The sequence below is a fragment of the Bison bison genome, unplaced genomic scaffold, assembly GCF_000754665.1.
Source record: "Bison bison bison isolate TAMUID 2011002044 unplaced genomic scaffold, Bison_UMD1.0 scf7180017864207, whole genome shotgun sequence".
In the NCBI taxonomy this organism is placed as follows: domain Eukaryota; kingdom Metazoa; phylum Chordata; class Mammalia; order Artiodactyla; family Bovidae; genus Bison; species Bison bison.
The window spans coordinates 2228127-2246051 of NW_011494779.1; the positions used below are offsets into that span (position 1 = coordinate 2228127).

General features: G+C 39.4%; 1 pseudogene; it reads right to left on the reverse strand.

The window, feature by feature from the left end:
• Positions 1-2651: 2651 nt before the first annotated feature.
• Positions 2652-15747, reverse strand: LOC104992036 (annotated as a pseudogene).
• Positions 15748-17925: the final 2178 nt, after the last annotated feature.

The following is a 17925-nucleotide window of genomic DNA, read 5'->3' on the forward strand; positions in this document are numbered from 1 at the left end:
TGCTTGTCATCTACAGTGATGAGATGGAACCAAGCATTGATAAGTCGGCCAGTCTTTTGAAAAATGAAATTGTCTGCATTCAGCTGCATATGGAGCTTAAGTGGCAGCACACATTAGTATAGTACAAAGATATAAGTTATATAACTGAATATTTTTTTATTTTCAACAGGCAAATACTGATTAATTTCCATTAAGACTTTGTGGCTCCAATTAGTGCTCACCTCTCTTACCTCTCTGAGGATATCGTCTGAGTGCTTCTCAGCTCAGGCCTGGTTGATACTGGGGCTTCTGAACACTGCACAGCATGGAAATTATGTCAGTGTACTGATTGTGAATGCCAAGCTGACAAAAAAGGGGGATGGGGAGGGCAGACACACTCACATGCTTATTCTTCAGCAACCATATTGTGAAATGTCACATTCCACTTTGTGTCTGAGAGTAAAGAGCATTATTTAAATTCTCTGACAAGCTATGGGCATGTGTGTCTTCCTGAGTCAAGAATTGGATGCAACTGAGTACACGCTCATATTCCTCTTATTTGTTCATTTTTTAACATAAAGAAGTGAAAACTCATGGAGGTTAAGTAACTTATCCAAGCTCACACAGATGTTGTGCAATTGAGATTTGAACTTTCTAAAGTATTACCTCAGATTTTATAGTCTTGATATTATTTTTGACTCCTTAATTTTCTGCCTATTCTTAATAGCAGCGTTATTGTTATTATTTAGTTGCTAATAGGCAGAGTTAGCTCTGGGACATTTTTTGAAAGAGCCGAAATTTTGTCTTGTTTCTGTGCTGCCTTTACCTTTCTCCTTGTAATCTCCTTCCCAGAAACCCAAACATCCAGTGTTCTTGCTGTATCCAAGTATGAACATCTAGTTGTGCACTTGTTAACCATTCCAGGGCTGTTTTTGTTAACTGGAAAAATGGCTGATACTTCAGACCATGTACAGGGGCTCTACTTGGTGGTGATGATGGGAGTGACAGAAAGTGTACATATCAGCTCTGAAGATTTCTTTGTGAGTCCAAAAGACTGGAAGTTGGAGAGTCTTACCATTTGCCTGGCAGGGAAGATAAAATTATCTTGAATTTTCTAGAAACTTCCACATGAGACCAAACAAGAGAAAGTAGCAAGGAGCCAAAACAGTACTTTCTTGGTTCCTTTGTTGAACTTCCTACTTTTTTTCTTTTTTCCCCCCTCTTCAACCCTGTGCTGTCATCAGAGAATAAGGGAGACCCAGCTGCCTGGTTTTCTTTGGCAGGTTCTTGAAGCAGCTTTTTAGTCTGTCTTGTTCTCTCTCTCCCCAGCTGACCCCAGAAATGCTTAATTTGACTATGTGAAAGTCATGCTAATTTTAGTCATTTATGCAATCATTTGCCATTTATGCCAAATTGCTGTGTAATACTACAGTGATACGCATATCATTAAATATGTGTCACTAGCCTTGTGGTGGCTTTTATTTGATTATAACACTAAATCATGCCCAGGATTTCTAGACTTCATGGGCTGTTGCTTTCACAATATTGTCATCATTTCATATCTTAAAAATTTGAATGTTGCCACTGAGGGAAACTTTGAGGGAACATATTTCTTCTCCTTCCAGACTCAATGTAATGTCAAAATTGACAGCATGTGCATCATTGCCATTTTGGAGGTTTCTAAATCTACCATTTGCCCGCACCATGTTAACTGACTCCACAAATTCATCCTTTTGAAATATTTCAGAAATAATCTTTTAAATTACACTTTAAAAAAACAAGGCTCACTTACTTTTCCTATTGGATCAGGTTTTTCTAAGTTCGCCATAAGTCTTTACCCAAATATGCATAATATTAATACATACAAAATAATAATTTTTCTCCTCAGGATATAAATAATTACTTTTATCATAGGAATTATACCTTAAAAGATTTATGCTGCTGCTGCTGCTGCTGCTAAGTCGCTTCAGTCGTGTCCGACTCTGTGCGACCCCATAGACGGCAGCCCACCAGGCTCCTCCATCCATGGGATTTTCCAGGCTAGAGTACTGGAGTGGGTTGCTGTTGCCTTCTCCATAAAAGATTTATACTAAATATTAACAGTGCTTATCTTTAAATCTCATATTATGGTTATCTTTTACCTTCTTTAAGTTAATATTTTTGGGTACTATAATTTTTAACAACAAGCATGTTGTCAAATTTATCTTCAGAAAGTAAACATTCATTTAAAACTGGAATGTTTCTTGGGTATATGTTAAGCTGTAATTTTCTAATTGATTTGTTTTAGTATTAATTATGTACTTGAAGATTATCTTTAGCAAACATGTGATATTTTAACCCTTAGGTCATTTTACTTTGGGGGTACAACCATATGCTTAATATCTTGTAACTTATGTATTAAAAAGCAACCAAATTCTCGTCCTCTATGTCCAATAAATTGTAATTCAATTCAGCCAATTCCATCTCTACCCCACGCCCAGACGTATCATGGGCCCAGATTTACTCCACCACTGGATTCTTCATCTTTTTTATACTTGATTTTACTTATTCTTTTAGATTTATTCTAACATACTTCACATTATTTGGGGAAGTGGAAATGTATGGGAAACAGCAAGATTTTGCCTCAATATACCAGTTCTTGCAAGAAAAAGGCCACTGTTGTTCCGAATGCTTTATGGCAAATTAGGAGCCAGTAGCTGCTGCTCTTCATTTTTTCCACATGGTGTCCTGTTCATACTCTGCAGCGCTGTGGAAACAACTGTCAAAGGCAGGGCACCCCAGCTACTCTGCAGCGCTGTGGAAACAACTGTCAAAGGCAGGGCACCCCAGCTGCCAGGGGGCAGTTCATCTGCCATAAGAAGAATGACAAGATTCTGACTTACAGTTCAGTTCCAGATTTTTCTTAAAGGCAGGAGAGGGGAGAATGGGGGGAAACAAAGAAGAGTGAAGCTAAAAACAGGCTACGGTGTATACTTCTGTTTTGAACAAAGTTATCTACCAAACACAGTTTCACAAATAAAAATCCTTTCTTTTTAAGCTAAATTACTGAGCTGGGTTTTGCACCTGTCTCTCTTAATTGCTGAAAAAGACACAAATGGAGATGACATGACTGATGGCTTTTATCCATTGCATCTCCTGAGTTGGGACAAAAGAGCCACCTCCTGTCAAAGTCCTTTGCCAAGTTTTAGACAGATTATTTAAAAAGGTCTGACTTGAATACTGTTTTGACTTTGACTGCAATGATCACATTGGCCACTAGACAGAGCTGTTTGTCTTAATTTTGAACACTACAGAGTAGCATTTTCAAGAGAAGTAGAAGCAATGAAAAGAGAAAACTATAAATAATAATTAATATGTTTTATGAGGCAGGTACTCAAGCACACACTTAGTGCCCTTTTCTCTGCTGGTAGTACATAATTTCCAGATTGTTCTGTCATTATCATTCAGGAGGCCTCAACTCAGTTTTCAAACTTCCACTCATCACCAGGAAGATTTCAATAGCTAATAAAGAATAATCAGCATGTATTATGCAATTTGTTCCTTCTTTTATAGTACAGTGGCTAAAGTCACAGTGACATCCTAAATCCTGAACTTTTTCTGGAAACTTCTTGGGAATTTATTCTCTGCTCTTTCCTATGAAAACTTTATTATTTTATAAGCATACATTTTAGAATTATAATGGTTCATATTATTGTATATATTATCAATTTTACTCACATAAAATATATTGAAGAATTGAAAATCCTGCCATTCACAAAGCACTGAGCCCAATTCACAAAGCACTGAATTCTGGGGTTTGGTTAGAATTACAGCGTCAAGGGGTTCTGCTGAGGAAGGCCCTAAACAGAGAACCCAGAAGCAGGCCCTTAACCTGTATGGGTGTGTGTGTGTTAGTTGCTCAGTCTTGTCTGACTCTTTGCCACCCCATGGACTGTAGTCCGCCAGGCTTCTCTGTCCATGGAATTCTCCAGGCAAGAATACTGAAGTGGATTGCCATTCCCTACTCCACTTAATCTGTATACATGTCAGTACTTTTTACTTTGTGAAGTATACAACCCCATGTGACCCCAAACAAAAATTCTCAAATGTGATCTCTGTCACAAGTTACATTTGTTAGAAATGCAGATTCTCTAGCCCCATCTCAGCCATACTGAATCAAACATTCTAGGGAAGAGACCCTGTAGTCTGTGTTTTAATAAGACTTTCAGGTGATTCTGATGTAAGTTAATATTTGAGATCTGTTGATATAGAGAAATAGCTTTCAAATGAAAGAGAGAAATCCAATTACTAAAAAATAAGTTTGGTGAAAAAGAAATAACATATGAAGCAGCAAAAAACACCCAAGAAGCTGTAATAAATGATCTCAAGATATAAGAGGATGTTCTGAAAGATAGATTCTAGAAATTAAATACATGATAAATATTTAATACAAATAATTAAATTTATTAAAATAGATTATATACAAAATAAAATAAAGTTTAATTAAAATAAAAATTCAAAGAAGGCTTTGAAGATAAAGTTGCAAAAAGTATCTATAAAGCTTTAAAAAACATGAGATGAAAAATTGGAAAGAGTAGATAAAAAATTTAAAGGATAATAAAAGACCCTTAGAATCTACTTTATAGGAGTTCCGCACACACATATGGAAAATTTCTCAGAGTTGAAATGTGTGAGTTCCTCAATTGAAAAAGCCCACACGGTGTGTAGCCCATAAGAAAAACCCACAATAAGGCACATTAATATGAAAGTTTATAACACCTGGTGAAAAAGAAGATCCTAAGAGTTTGAGAGAAAAGTCAAAAGTCACATAGAAAGAAAAAGAAAATCAGAATAGCATCTGAATTTGCACAAGCAACACTGGAGTTAGAAAACTAAATAGAGCAAAATCTTAAAAAGTTGAAATGAAAATAAATTTTAGTCAAAATACTGTACCCATCTAGTTAAGAATGTGCAAATTTTCAGGCAGGTGACAGCTGACAAAATTAATCTCACCCTGTTTTCTTTCTTGTGATGCAGCTGAACTAAACGCTCCAACAAAGTAAGCAAATAAATCAAGAAATAGGAAAATATGGGATTAGGAAATAGTGGATCCAACAGGAAAATGACTAAGGATATTCTAGGATAATAACTATGCAGCCAGCCTGGAAAAGGACCTGTCAGACTAGAACAGAAAGTTGGAGTGGGGTTTCTAAGGAAAAAAAAATTGTATTATTTGATCATCTGGAAAATATCAAGAAGCATTGGAAAGATCTATCACATTAGTGATAGATCATATTGAAAACTAAGCAGATTAAAAATGAAGCTATTACTAACTTTAGGAGAAAACAGGAAGTTAATATAAGAGAGAAAACATAACGCACATGGTATTGTGGTTAGCTCAGGAATGAACAGTATTTGTTCCATCATACACATGTAAATGCTCACTTCCATTTTAACCACAAATTACCAAAAAAAGAGAAGAAAAAAGAAACTGACAGACTATATGATGAAAAACATTAGAATTAAATGAAATTAAATAAAAAAAGGTTTAAAAAATAATTTGCATTAATTTTATACCATTTGGTGGTTCCATATTCAGATATTGAACTCAACCAACTTCAGTTGGGAGTCAGTAAAGAACCTAGTTGAAATGGACAAAAGGTCTCAAATAGGCCCAGGATTACAGTGACTCTTAGAGGGTGGTCCCTGCACCAGAAGCACTTACACCATCTGGAAACTTGCTAGAGATGCAAATATGGGGGCCCATTCAAGATCTACTGAATCAGAACTTCCAGGCTTGGGTGCCCAGGAATAAAAAGTCTTGTAGGGGATTCTGATACATGCTAAAAGTTTGAAAAATACAGACTTGTGAAAACTCGTTCTCATCTGGGGCTGCAAAACACTGTTTAGAGTTGATCAGGGTTTCTAAATTGTTAAGGAAACAAAAGAAAACAAATTTAGGTACCAAGAACTTGATTACACTTTACTAGCGTTTTCTCTGCAAGTTAGCTCATCTTATTCTCCATTAGTCTACTTCTTATTTTATATCTGATTTATAATTTGGGGAGTAAATGTTAACCTTTGCTAGGTGAAAAATTGAGTACATTGCCTCGAGATTATCTAATGATTATTTGTCAATCCTTTGTCTAGATATACAAGATATACAAGACCTCAAACAGAATCCCTAATGTAATTATTCTGAGTATCCACACCACTGTATGACTTACGCCACTTTGAACAGTCCAGGGTTGCTGACCTCTTCTTGATGTATATTGATTGACCATCTTATTGGCTGACTTGCAGGGAACCAGGCACATGCCTCATCAGTGAGAGCAGCTTTGGAATTCTGTAGGTTGTTCTCTTACAGAAGAGTTTGACTCCGTTTATCTAAGAAAGTTGAAATTTTGCTAACATTTTTGACTTATATAATAATATCATGCTGTTAATATAGTTGTGGTACTGAGCAAATGATCCCAAACTGAATTCATAAGCTTTTCTGTGCAAACCTTCCCCATCTCTCATACTTCCAGACTAGTAATTAGAACCACCATCTGACTGGTTGGTTAGGCTACAGACATGGGGACTGCCCACTAATTCATTCAATAAAAATTGAGTGCTTACTACATCCTGGGTATTCTAGGAACTGGGGATACAATAATGAACAAAACAAGACAAAAACTCCTTCCTTCACGGAGCTTACATTCTAAGTGATAACCAAAATATTATTTCTAGTAACAAAACAATAAGTAAATTACTCTATACCATAAATCAAAAAGTGATGGGTAATAAGAAAACTTGGGATACTGTCACAGAGGTTGGAATGTTTAGTAGGATGACGATGAGAAACCTCATTGAAAAGGTGATATTTAACAAAAGACTTGAAGAAGGCAGGGGTATGAGCCATACTGGTATCTGGGCAGAGCGAAAACAAAAATTTTAAGGTAAGTTCATGCCTGGAATGTTTGAGAAGTGAAGTGAAGTGAAGTTGCTCAGTCGTGTCCGACTCTTTGCGACCCCATGGACTATAGCTTACAAGGCTCCTCTGTCCATGGAATTTTTCAGGTAAGAGTACTGGAGTGGGTTGCCATTTCCTCCTCCGGGGAGAATGTTTGAGAAGATCAGGATATTGGAGTGGGTGAGGTAGAGTGAGCTGGCAGGAAGGCAGGAGGGGTGAATCCATTGAGGCAACAGGGCTAGGGTAGGGATGTGGTGTATAGACTTTTTCATCCTTGTGGCCCACTGTGAAGATTTTAGCTTTCATTCTGCATGAGATGGAAGCCACTGCAGGGTTCTGAGCTGAGGAGTGACATGACCTGACTCATCTGTTGAAAGAGATGAATTCCTATCTCTTTCACTGCCCCAGCCAACTGCCATTGACAATCAAGTCTATTTCCTCTCTATTTCTCAAATCTGTCCTATCTTTTTTTCCCCCCATCATCACTGTCAGCACACTAGTCCAGGAAGCCTTAATTTCCTACTTGAATCATCTCAATAGCTTCTTAGATTTCTTGCCTCTGTTTTCTTCCCTCAAATTCATTCTCCACAATGTATCCAGAGTAACCTCTCTGAAAATTTCATTGATTTACGCCTGTTGTTAAAGCTGTCAATAGCCTTGTTTCTCCTGTAAATAAATTCTAAACTCAACATGACTTTCCATGGTCTGTTTCCCAATCTCTAGCTTCATGTATCCTCTTGTCTCCTTCATAGGATACACATATAAACTTCGTTTATAAACTGCCCATATAAACTTCGTTCCTTGACAACATGATGTTCTCCTGTTTCTGAAACTTCACAGATTGTTATTACACAGAGACTTCCCTGATTTTAAAATTTGGATTGGTTTACATTGGGTTTTTGCTCTTACATCACCCTCTACTTTCCTTCCACTGAATTTGCCATTCCATATTCCCATTGTTTCATTATCTCTTTCCCCATTCTGCCCTGTGGCTTGGTGAGGACTGTCTGTCTTGCTCATTTTATCTCCGGTGCACTGTTTGTGACATACAGAAAATCAGAGGTGAATGGAGAATGGATGCCAAAACTTCCTGATGGATGAGAACATTTTAAGGCCATTAATAAACTCCTTTTTGTTATAGCCAAGAGAGACTCAAATATTTGTTGTATGCATGAAAGAAGGAATAAATGAATGAAAGACCTTTCTTGATCCTTTGTGTTCTTCTTATTTCCACCATTGTCCAAATGCGCCTCAGTAATATGTTGTGTGGGCTCCCACTGGTCATATACATATATGGAGCAGGTAATGGCTCACACAGTGTAACCTGGTGGTTTTGCAAGCAGTCCTCACCAGGAATCCTTCCCGACCTCAGCCCTGGAGGCACTGATAAGAGCAGCACTGATTCTGGCCACCTTTGGACATGTGATCAACTTCAGAAGACTCAAACAGCAATGACCTAAGTGGTGGGCAGCAGAAACAGTGACTTTAGGGGAGGCTGATAGTTTCCACACACAAAGAAGAAGCTTGATAATGGGTTCCAACTATAGTGCCATTTCCTTTTTTTTTTTTTAAGGTTGAATTCAGCAGAAGCCTCAGCATTGAGTGGATACTGAGATTTGTTCATGAGTACATCTAGAAGACCCTTAGATCTTCTAGCAATAGGTGGGCAGTTTTGGAGAACTTGAGATTCCTCAGTTATTACTAGATGGGCATGCATGATTTCTGTCTTTGCCATTAACTTGTTGGAACTCAAAAGTTTTATTCTCTGCCTGCTGTGACCTAGAGAAACATAGGTTACCATCTTATAGTACCGTTGGACTCCCCAGCAAATCATCAACCTAAAAAAAGGAAAGCTAAATGTATTAAAACTTGCTGTAGCAAGGGAGACCACCACCTTACCAATCCCAGCAGTGTCTCAGAATATGGAAGTCAGAAGTTGTCTAATTTTAGGGCTTTGGGGTCTGAGCTCAAAGTAGTTTTGAGGTAGGTCTTTCAAGACGAAGACCTGATCTGGACTGGGCAACGTTTGTAATGTACTAGTTTGGAATTAGTAGACCCTATGACACAAGGGTCTTGAAATAAGCCTTCACGAGGAAACTTTGTATGATAAGCAAGTATTTGCCAAGGTGAGAAGACTCTTGTTTCCATTAATTATCTGTGGGAAATTTCCTGAAGCAAACAGTGCATTTTTTTAAATTGGTTTATAGCTTTATCTTTCCCAGGCAAAGTTTCCTGGAAAAAACAACTAATTCATGTTGACAGAGCTGATCTATATTCTTCTTTTTTTTTTTTTTTGGTGACAAACAGTCTTTTCATTGTTTGCTGGAAAATACTATTGAATGTACTGATTAGTGCTATATATGACATAAGAGTATAACGTAAATGAAATGATAAATATTGTACATAAAGACAGTGCCCACTCCTCTGAACACTACATTTAATGGAATGAAGTCTCTTATTAAATGAGAATTTAAAAGCTACAATCATAAAATAAAGCATTCTCAGCAAAGACCTTTAAAATTCTTTAGTTGTGACATCTAGTTTGTCTCTCTTGTTAGGAATGGTGGGGCCCAGAGAAAACTTAGCCAACAAAAAGCCAACACTCTCAGGACCTCTTCCCAGGAAGCATGCTGCTGGTGCCCGAGACAGCCTGGTGCCCTGGCTTCCCTGGAGCCCTCAGGCCCACTCTGACCATTAGTCCCTGTTCTGGGGCTAGTTTGAGGCGACCAGGAAGAAGATCATGTAGGAGGAAGCTTCTGTGAAGACCCCTTGTACTGCACCAACTCAATAGATAAGAACACCTAGCATTTTTGATGTGTATCTGTCACTGTCAGCAAACACTGAAAAGTGGTTGACAACAAAAACACAATATTGGGAACAAAAGCCATTTTCTTTTCTATACAGTATAGAGACACCATTTATTCCTTTCAGCTATGTGTTCACAAAGATGCTCTAAAAGAGGCTGCTCCTATTATACTGCCAGGCAGGCAGGCCAGGATCGAAGGTAACAAAACTCCAGCTTCAACTCCTAGTTCAAATGAGTTAAAAAAATACAAATTTATTAGAGAGTCAAAATCAGTCTCTATGATGTACACGGCAACATAGTCAAGTGCTGCAACAATATTCACTTTCCAAGGTCAACTAGGAACATAGCCACATTTTCCTCCAAACTGAGAAAGCTCTGTGTGGAGAAGAACACAAGATTAACACCGTCACCTCCTCTCCAAACAGTGTCAGGGATCAGAAAACTCATCACAAATAACAAATGCAAAAAAATAAAAATAAACAAAGCACATCTTAATATATACACAGCAACAAAGGAAGACTACTCTCCTTCTGGGTTTCCTTGGCTCTCACTCAATCAAGGATTAGCCAACAATTTCCTAACCTAAGACATTAGTCTCAACATCAAAGAAAATTTTCTTGTCCAAGATGTTTTTCTAAATGATATTTCACAGTGGTCCAGATTGCTTACTTAAGATTAAACTACTAATGCACAGAGGACATCCTCTGAGCTCAAGTATGAGTAATACTAATATTCTCAGATTTTTCTAGACTTCAGTTCAGCTCAGTTCAGTTGCTCAGTCTTATTTGACTCTTTGTGATCCCATGAATCGCAGCACGCCAGGCCTCCCTGCCCATCACCAACTCCTGGAGTTCACTCAGACTCACGTCCATCGAGTCAGTGATGCCATCTAGACATCTCATCCTCTGTCATCCCCTTCTCCTCCTGCCCCCAATCCCTCCCAGCATCAGAGTCTTTTCCAATGAATCAACTCTTTGCATGAGGTGGCCAAAGTACTGGAGTTTCAGCTTTAGCATCATTCCTTCCAAAGAAATCCCAGGGCTGATCTCCTTCAGAAAGGACTGGTTGGATCTCCTTGCAGTCTAGACTTCACAGATCCACAAGTGTTTTATCGGACTATCCATTTAAGGAATCGTAAGTCAACAGTAATAAACCAACTCTACATTTTTCTTACCCTGTTTATCAAAGAACACCGTGCTCCAATAGGAATGAAGCCTAGTTCAATGGGTATCTTATTCCCTTCAACTCTGCATAATAAATGTCACTGTTTAGTCTCTGTCTTTGACTCTTGTATGACCCACCTAAAGAAAATCTTGTATAAAAGTGGAAAACAGCAAACCCCAGCAGGAGCAGTGGTATTAGTGCTCAAGTAGACTTTATGGGAATAACTGTAATTGCTTATGGGACTGTTTACAGCCTTGCTAGAAACCTTAGTCCTCTTGAAACCCTAGATGAAAAAATTTGAATTATGTAAACATAAGAGGGGATTTCATGGATAAAGGTCTAGTTTATGTGTAAGGTTCTGGTCCCTGGACAGATGTGCAGCTAGCCCAAATTAACTGGCCATGTTTCCATTTTAAACATGTCCATTATTCTTCCCCCACCATAATATTACCAAATTCTTCCATCCTTCATGTCACTGGTGAGCCCTCTCATTGCTGCTTCTATTTCTTTTGGCTGTTCTACTGCACATACAAGCTTCATCATGTTCCCACTTGAATATGTAGGGAATTTCCATTTCTCACAGAACATCAGCTCCCTAGAAACCATCAACTTGGAACCATTTCTAATTAGTAAAGGCACAATTCTCCTTTATAAAGGAAACCAAAAGTGATGTTTGGAAGTTGAACAAACATTTTGTGTGCTAAGTCACTTCAGTTGTGTCCAAGTATTTATGACCCTGTGGACTGTAGCCCTCAGGCTCCTCTGTCCATGGGATTCTCCAGGGAAGGATACTGGAGAGGGTTGCCCTGCCCACCCCAGGGATGGAGTGTGCTTCTCTTACATCTCCAGCATTGGCAGGCGGGTTCTTTATCACTAATGCCACCTTGGAAGCCCAAACAAGCATCTTTGGTATTCCTAAAAAGTGAATGCTGTACGTGCTACCAAAACCTAAGGGCGTTTACCCTGTCTAAAGAGTATATGGATTATGTACAAGCATGAATATGGTATTTTAGGACATATTTCCAATTTTCCACTATACAATTTGGATGGAAGTGTTAGTCAGTAACACAGGACAAGCTAAAAGTGTGAACACCACCCTCCTGGCTTGTTTTCCGCCCAAACTTCCACTAGCTTCCAGTGAATCCTGTCCCAGGGTAATCACTCAGCAAACCTGCAGAGCTGCTCAGAGATAGAACAGTGGGCTTCACCTCCATGAATCCAGCAGCCAGCATTCAGCAGGTAAATGCTGTGTGGGGATGCACCCAGAAAAGACTTAACAGCAGTTCAGTTCAGTCGCTCAGTTGTGTCTGACTCTTTGCGACCCCATGGACTGCAGCACACCAGGCCTCCTTGTCCATCACCAACTCCTAGAGTTTACCCAAATTCATGTCCATTTAGTCAGTGGTGCTGTCCAACCATCTCATCCTCTGTCATCCCCTCTTCCTCCAGCCTTCAATCTTTCCCAGCATCAGGGTCTTTTCCAATGAGTCAGTTCTTTGCATCAGGTGGCCAAAGTATTGGAGTTTCAGATTCAACATCAGTCCTTCTAATGAATATTCAGGACTGATTTCCTTTAGGATGGACTGGTTGGATCTCCTTGCAGTCCAACACCACAGTTCAAAAGCATCAGTTCTTTGGCACTCAGTTTTCCTTATAGTCCAACTCTCACATTCACACATGACTACTGGAAAAACCATAACCTTGACCAGATGGACCTTTTTGGCAAAGTAATGTCTCTGCTTTTTAATATGCTGTCTAGGTTGGTCATAACTTTTCTTCTAAGGAGTAAGCATCTTTTAATTTCATGGCGGCAGTCACCATCTGCAATGATTTTGGACACCCCAAAATAAAGTCAGCCACATTTCCACTCTTTCCCCATCTATTTGCCATGAAGTGATGGTACCAGATGCCATGATGTTAGTTTTCTGAATGTTGAGCTTTAAGCCAACTTTTTCACTTTCCTCTTTCACTTTCATCAAGAGGCTCTTCAGTTCTTCTTTGCTTTGTGCCATAAGGGTGGTATCATCTGCATATCTGAGGTTATTGATATTTCTCCCAGCAATCTTGATTCCAGCTTGTGCTTCATCCAGCCAAGGGTTTCTCATGATTTACTCTGCATATAAGTTAAATAAACAGGGTAACAATATACAGCCTTGACGTACTTCTTTCCTGATTTGGAACCAGTTTGTTGTTCCATATCCAGTTCTAACCGTTGCTTCCTGACCTGCATACATATTTCTTAGGAAGCAGGTCAGGTGGTCTGATATTCCCATCTCTTGAAAAATTTTCCAGTTTGTGGTGATCCACGCAGTCAAAGGCTTTGGCATAGTCAGTAAAGCAGAGATAGATGTTTTTCTGGAACTCTCTTGCCTTTTTGATAATCCAACAGATGTTGGCAATTTGATCTCTGGTTCCTCTGCCTTTTCTAAATCTAGCTTGAACATCTAGAAGTTCACTGTCCATGTACTGCTGAAGCCTGGCTTGGAGAATTTTGAGCATTACTTTGCTAGAGTGTCAGATGAGTGCAATTGTGCGGTAGTTTGAACATTCTTTGGCATTGCCTTTCTTTGGGATTGGAATGAAAATTGACCTTTTCCCATCCTGTGGCCACTGCTGTGTTTTCCAAATTTGCTGGCATATTGAGTGCAGCACTTTCATAGCATCATCTTTTAGGACTTGAAATAGCTCAACTGGAACTCCATCACCTCCACTAGCTTTGTTCGTAGTGATGCTTCCCAAGGCCCACTTGACTTCACATTTCAGGATGTCTGGCTCTAGGTCAGTGATCACATCATCATGATTATCTAGATCATGAAGATCTTTTTTATATAGTTCTTCTGTGTATTCTTGCCACCTCTTCTTAGTACCTTCTGCTTCTGTTAGGTCCCTACCATTTCTGTCCTTTATTGAGCCCATCTTAGCAAGAAATGTTCCCTTGGTATCTCTAATTTTCTTAAAGAGATCTCTAGTCTTTCCCATTCTATTATTTTCCTCTATTTCTTTGCACTGATCACTAAAGAAGGCTTTCTTATCTCTCCTTGCTATTCTTTGGTACTCTGCATTCAAATGGGTATATCTTTCCTTTTCTCCTTTAGCTTCTTTTCTTTTCACAGTTATTTGTAATGCCTCCTCAAACAACCATTTTGCTTTTTTGCATTTCTTTTTCTTGGGGAAGGTCTTGATCTCCATCTCCTGTACAATGTCATGAACTTCTGTCTATAGCTCATCAGGCACTCTATCAGATCTAATCCCCTGAATCTGTTTCTCACTTCCACTGTATAATCTTAAGGGATTTTATTTAGGTCATACCTGAATGGTCTAGTGGTTTTTCCTACTTTCTTCATATGCACATAAATTCCTGGTTTTATAATATCTTCCCAGGAAGTCAGGAATAATTGGGTTTTTAGTTAAAGAAAATGAATCTATGCTCAAAATAATGTAATGCCTCAAAAAAGCAAAATCTATAAGGGGAAAACTACAGAAAAATACAGTTTAACAATCAATAGCTTACTTTGGTTAAATTGGCATAGTAAGTCAGTGCAATTTTGTAGTTAGAAGCACATCCTTTCACATTCTTAGAAATTAGAGTATTGTGATGTGAAACTGTTCACAGAGGGGATAGCCCTTTAGCCTTTTGTGACTTCAGAACTCAGAAAGATGAAGGTTAACCAGGATTTGATACTCAAGATAGTTACTTGCTCAACGCAGACTGGAGACAAACTCAGTCAGGAGACAGCTAAACATCTCATTTTTACTTACTTACAGAATTCTCAGAAAGTTCCTACTTGGACATCAGTGGTTTTCCACCTGGATGCACATCAGCATTATCTGAGAAGCTTAAAAAAATTATCAAACACCAGATCAATTAAACCTGGAGGTAGAGCCCAGAAATCAGTACTCTGCATTTTACTAGGTGATTTTGACTTGCAGCCAGACTACATTCCACTGATGTATCCTTTTCAGAAAGTTGTAGCATGAAGGCTATATCATATCTAGACAGTTTTTTTGTTTTTTCCAAATTTCACCAGTAAAAGATATTTATAGAAAAAGACACAGTTGTGCTTCTTCTAAAGATGCAACTTACCATTTCAAAAGTGCTGGTCCTTGGAGGTTGTCTGGAGCACTGGTTGAAGAGGAGCAAGTCCTAGTCTTGGCAGAGCAGGCAACGTTTCAGGCTTTGGCAGAAATGGAGAATGGCCAGATGCCTGTGAGTACCAGCATGATGCGCCCTGACACCAGATTTAATCCACAGTGAGTATTCATGAAGCTTGGGGCTGACACCAGCAGATGGGTGAGAATGACAAGAAGGGTGTACCACTTTTTCTTCTCACAGGCACTTCCAAAAACACGACGCTCTAGAACATGTGCAGCAATGTGTTCACCAGTGTCATGAAAGCTGAATTTCTGAAGCACTGGAGAGGGTCTCAAAGAATGCCTACTGTGCCTGGCCCCAGAGAATCAGACAGAGTATTTACAGAGGAAAATGCTCCACTCATGATTTCAAAGCCCACGCCAGAGACATAAGCCAGCAGTCCGTAGAGGGTGCTCTCACCTGGGTTTATTCTCTTCAAGCCCTCACTGGCTTAAAAAAAAAAAGGTTTATAACATGCAAACCGGCACATTTCTTGCATAAGGACAGACTAACACTCCAAAAATCAGGAGACATTTCCGCACTGGTCCATCTTTGATGTCAGCAATGACTGCTGTCATAAACCAAACAAGGGAGGAAAGCAGCAGAGACACCAACCAGAAGAACCCTGCGATGAGGAGAAAGTTGATGCGCAGTGGTGGTGGCCACGGTGAAGACGTAGAACTCGAGCACAGGTGCAAAGGCAAGTGCAGCCCAGAACAAGGCCGCCGTCATGGCAACCGTAGAAGCCTGCGGGCGGGGGTGGAGGGGTGTGTGGGGGGGATGGGTGGCTCAGCTGATCCGTATTCTTAATTAAGCCATATTAACACAGATGGTCTCAGCACTCATACCTTTTAATTGCTCTCACTCTTAAATACTTTGGGACGTTTATGTGTCCCAGTAGTTTCCAAGGACAGGTTCCAGAAAGGAGAGAGGATGCAGTTTTATAAAGCCTGACGATTGAAAGACGGAAGTATGGGCAGCGTTGAGAAAATGAGGGTAACAAAAATAAACTTACCTTTGTACAGTTTTGCTTGAGGTAAAGTTCTTGCTTCAGCCAACAGAATACTTAGTGAAACACAGGTTTGATCTTCCCTCCCAGAGAATCACTTGTCAAAATCAAGCACCGCTTTTTCTTTTTGATGTTTTAAATTGAGGTATAGTAGATGTACAATATTAGGTAAGTTATAAGTATACACCTGGAGAAGGCAATGGCAGCCCACTCCAGTACTCTTGCCTGGAAAATCCCATGGATGGAAGAGCCTGGTAGCCTTCAGTCCATGGGGTCACTGAGAGTTGGACAGGATTCAGCGACTTCCCTTTCACTTTTCACTTTGCTACATTGGAGAAGGAAATGGCAACCCACCCCAGTGTTCTTGCCTGGAGAATCCCAGAGACGGCAGAGCCTGGTGGGCTGCCGTCTATGGGGTCGCACAGAGTCGGACATGACTGAAGCGACTTAGCAGCAGCAGCAGACGATACCAATTAATTCAAGGTCTGGAATGAGATGGAATTGGATATAAATCCTTACCCTAAAAACCTTTTAGTTTTATGATCTTAAGTTGCTACTTAGATGTGAAGAGCTAACTCACTGGAAAAGACTCTCATGCTGAGAAAGACTGAAGGCAGGAGGAGAAGGGGAGAATAGAGGATGAGATTGTTGGGTGGGATCACTGACTCAATGAACATGAGTTTGAGCAAACTCTGGAAGCCAGTATGCTGCAGTCCATGGGATTGTAAAGAGTCTGACACGACTGAACAACTTAGTTGCAGCCTTAATTTCCCATATATAGATATTAGCTTCATTTTTTTTCACATAGACAATGGTGATCTTTTGTAGCCACTGGAAATAATTATGGTAAACAATAGTAGCAGTTATGTAAAACTGTCAGCCTAGTTCACAATGTGGACTCAGTAAATGTTAGATATAATTATTACTTTACTAAGTATAAAGTGTACTTTAGTGTTCATTTGAAGATGAGAAGCATAGAAACCTAGAATCAAAGAGTAGTAGAGTCCAGACAGACCATAGAGGTGTTCTGATTGGGCATCTTTATTTTACCGGAGAGGAAGCTGAAGACCAAAGTGAAGTGAAGTGAAGTGAAGTGAAGTGAAAGTCGCTCAGTCGTGTCCCACTCTTTGCTCCAGGCAAGAATACTGGAGTGGATACCCTTTCCCTTCTCCAGGGGATCTTCCCAACCCAGGGATCGAACCTAGGTCTCCTGCGTTGCAGGCAGATTCTTAAAGAGGGCAAGTAATACCCAGGGTGAAAACACCAGTTAGTGGAAAAGGCAGGCATCACGTTTCCATGGCTTGCCTTGCAGCCAACATGTGCCTGTGAAGGACAACTGTGGGAGACAAGCCTCTGGGCCTCTGGTTGATAGCCACTTGTACAGTCTTTTGTTCACTCTAGATGGTTAGAACCTGGTCTAATTTGCAGCATTTTCAGAGGAGAATTGAAAGCAGTCTGACATAATTTGACTCCTGGAGCTCAGATCTTTTAGTTTATTGGGCACAGTCTCATTACTTGGCAATAACGGATGTCTTTAGAGTGTGAAGTAAATATTTAAGATTTAAATAAGCCCTATGTGAATGCTACGCTCCTCATTTGTTGACAGATTCTTCCCATACCCAGCAACTATTCCAGCAGCTTCTCTTGCCAAGGAAATACCAGATATTGTTGAAAGAAAAAAACAGCTGCAAATATAAAAAAACCTGGCTTTTTGAGGGGCTTTCCAAAATAAATGGTTGAAGAACCTAGAAAGTGATTTTACAGGGATGTAAAACAATCCTTTAAGCAATTTTAACTTTTAGTCTTAAAAATTTTATTCAGCACATCCTTTTGTATGAAGTACTGTAGGTAATTTAAAGACATGTTATTTTTTTGCCTTTGAGGTACTAAAATTTAGTAGG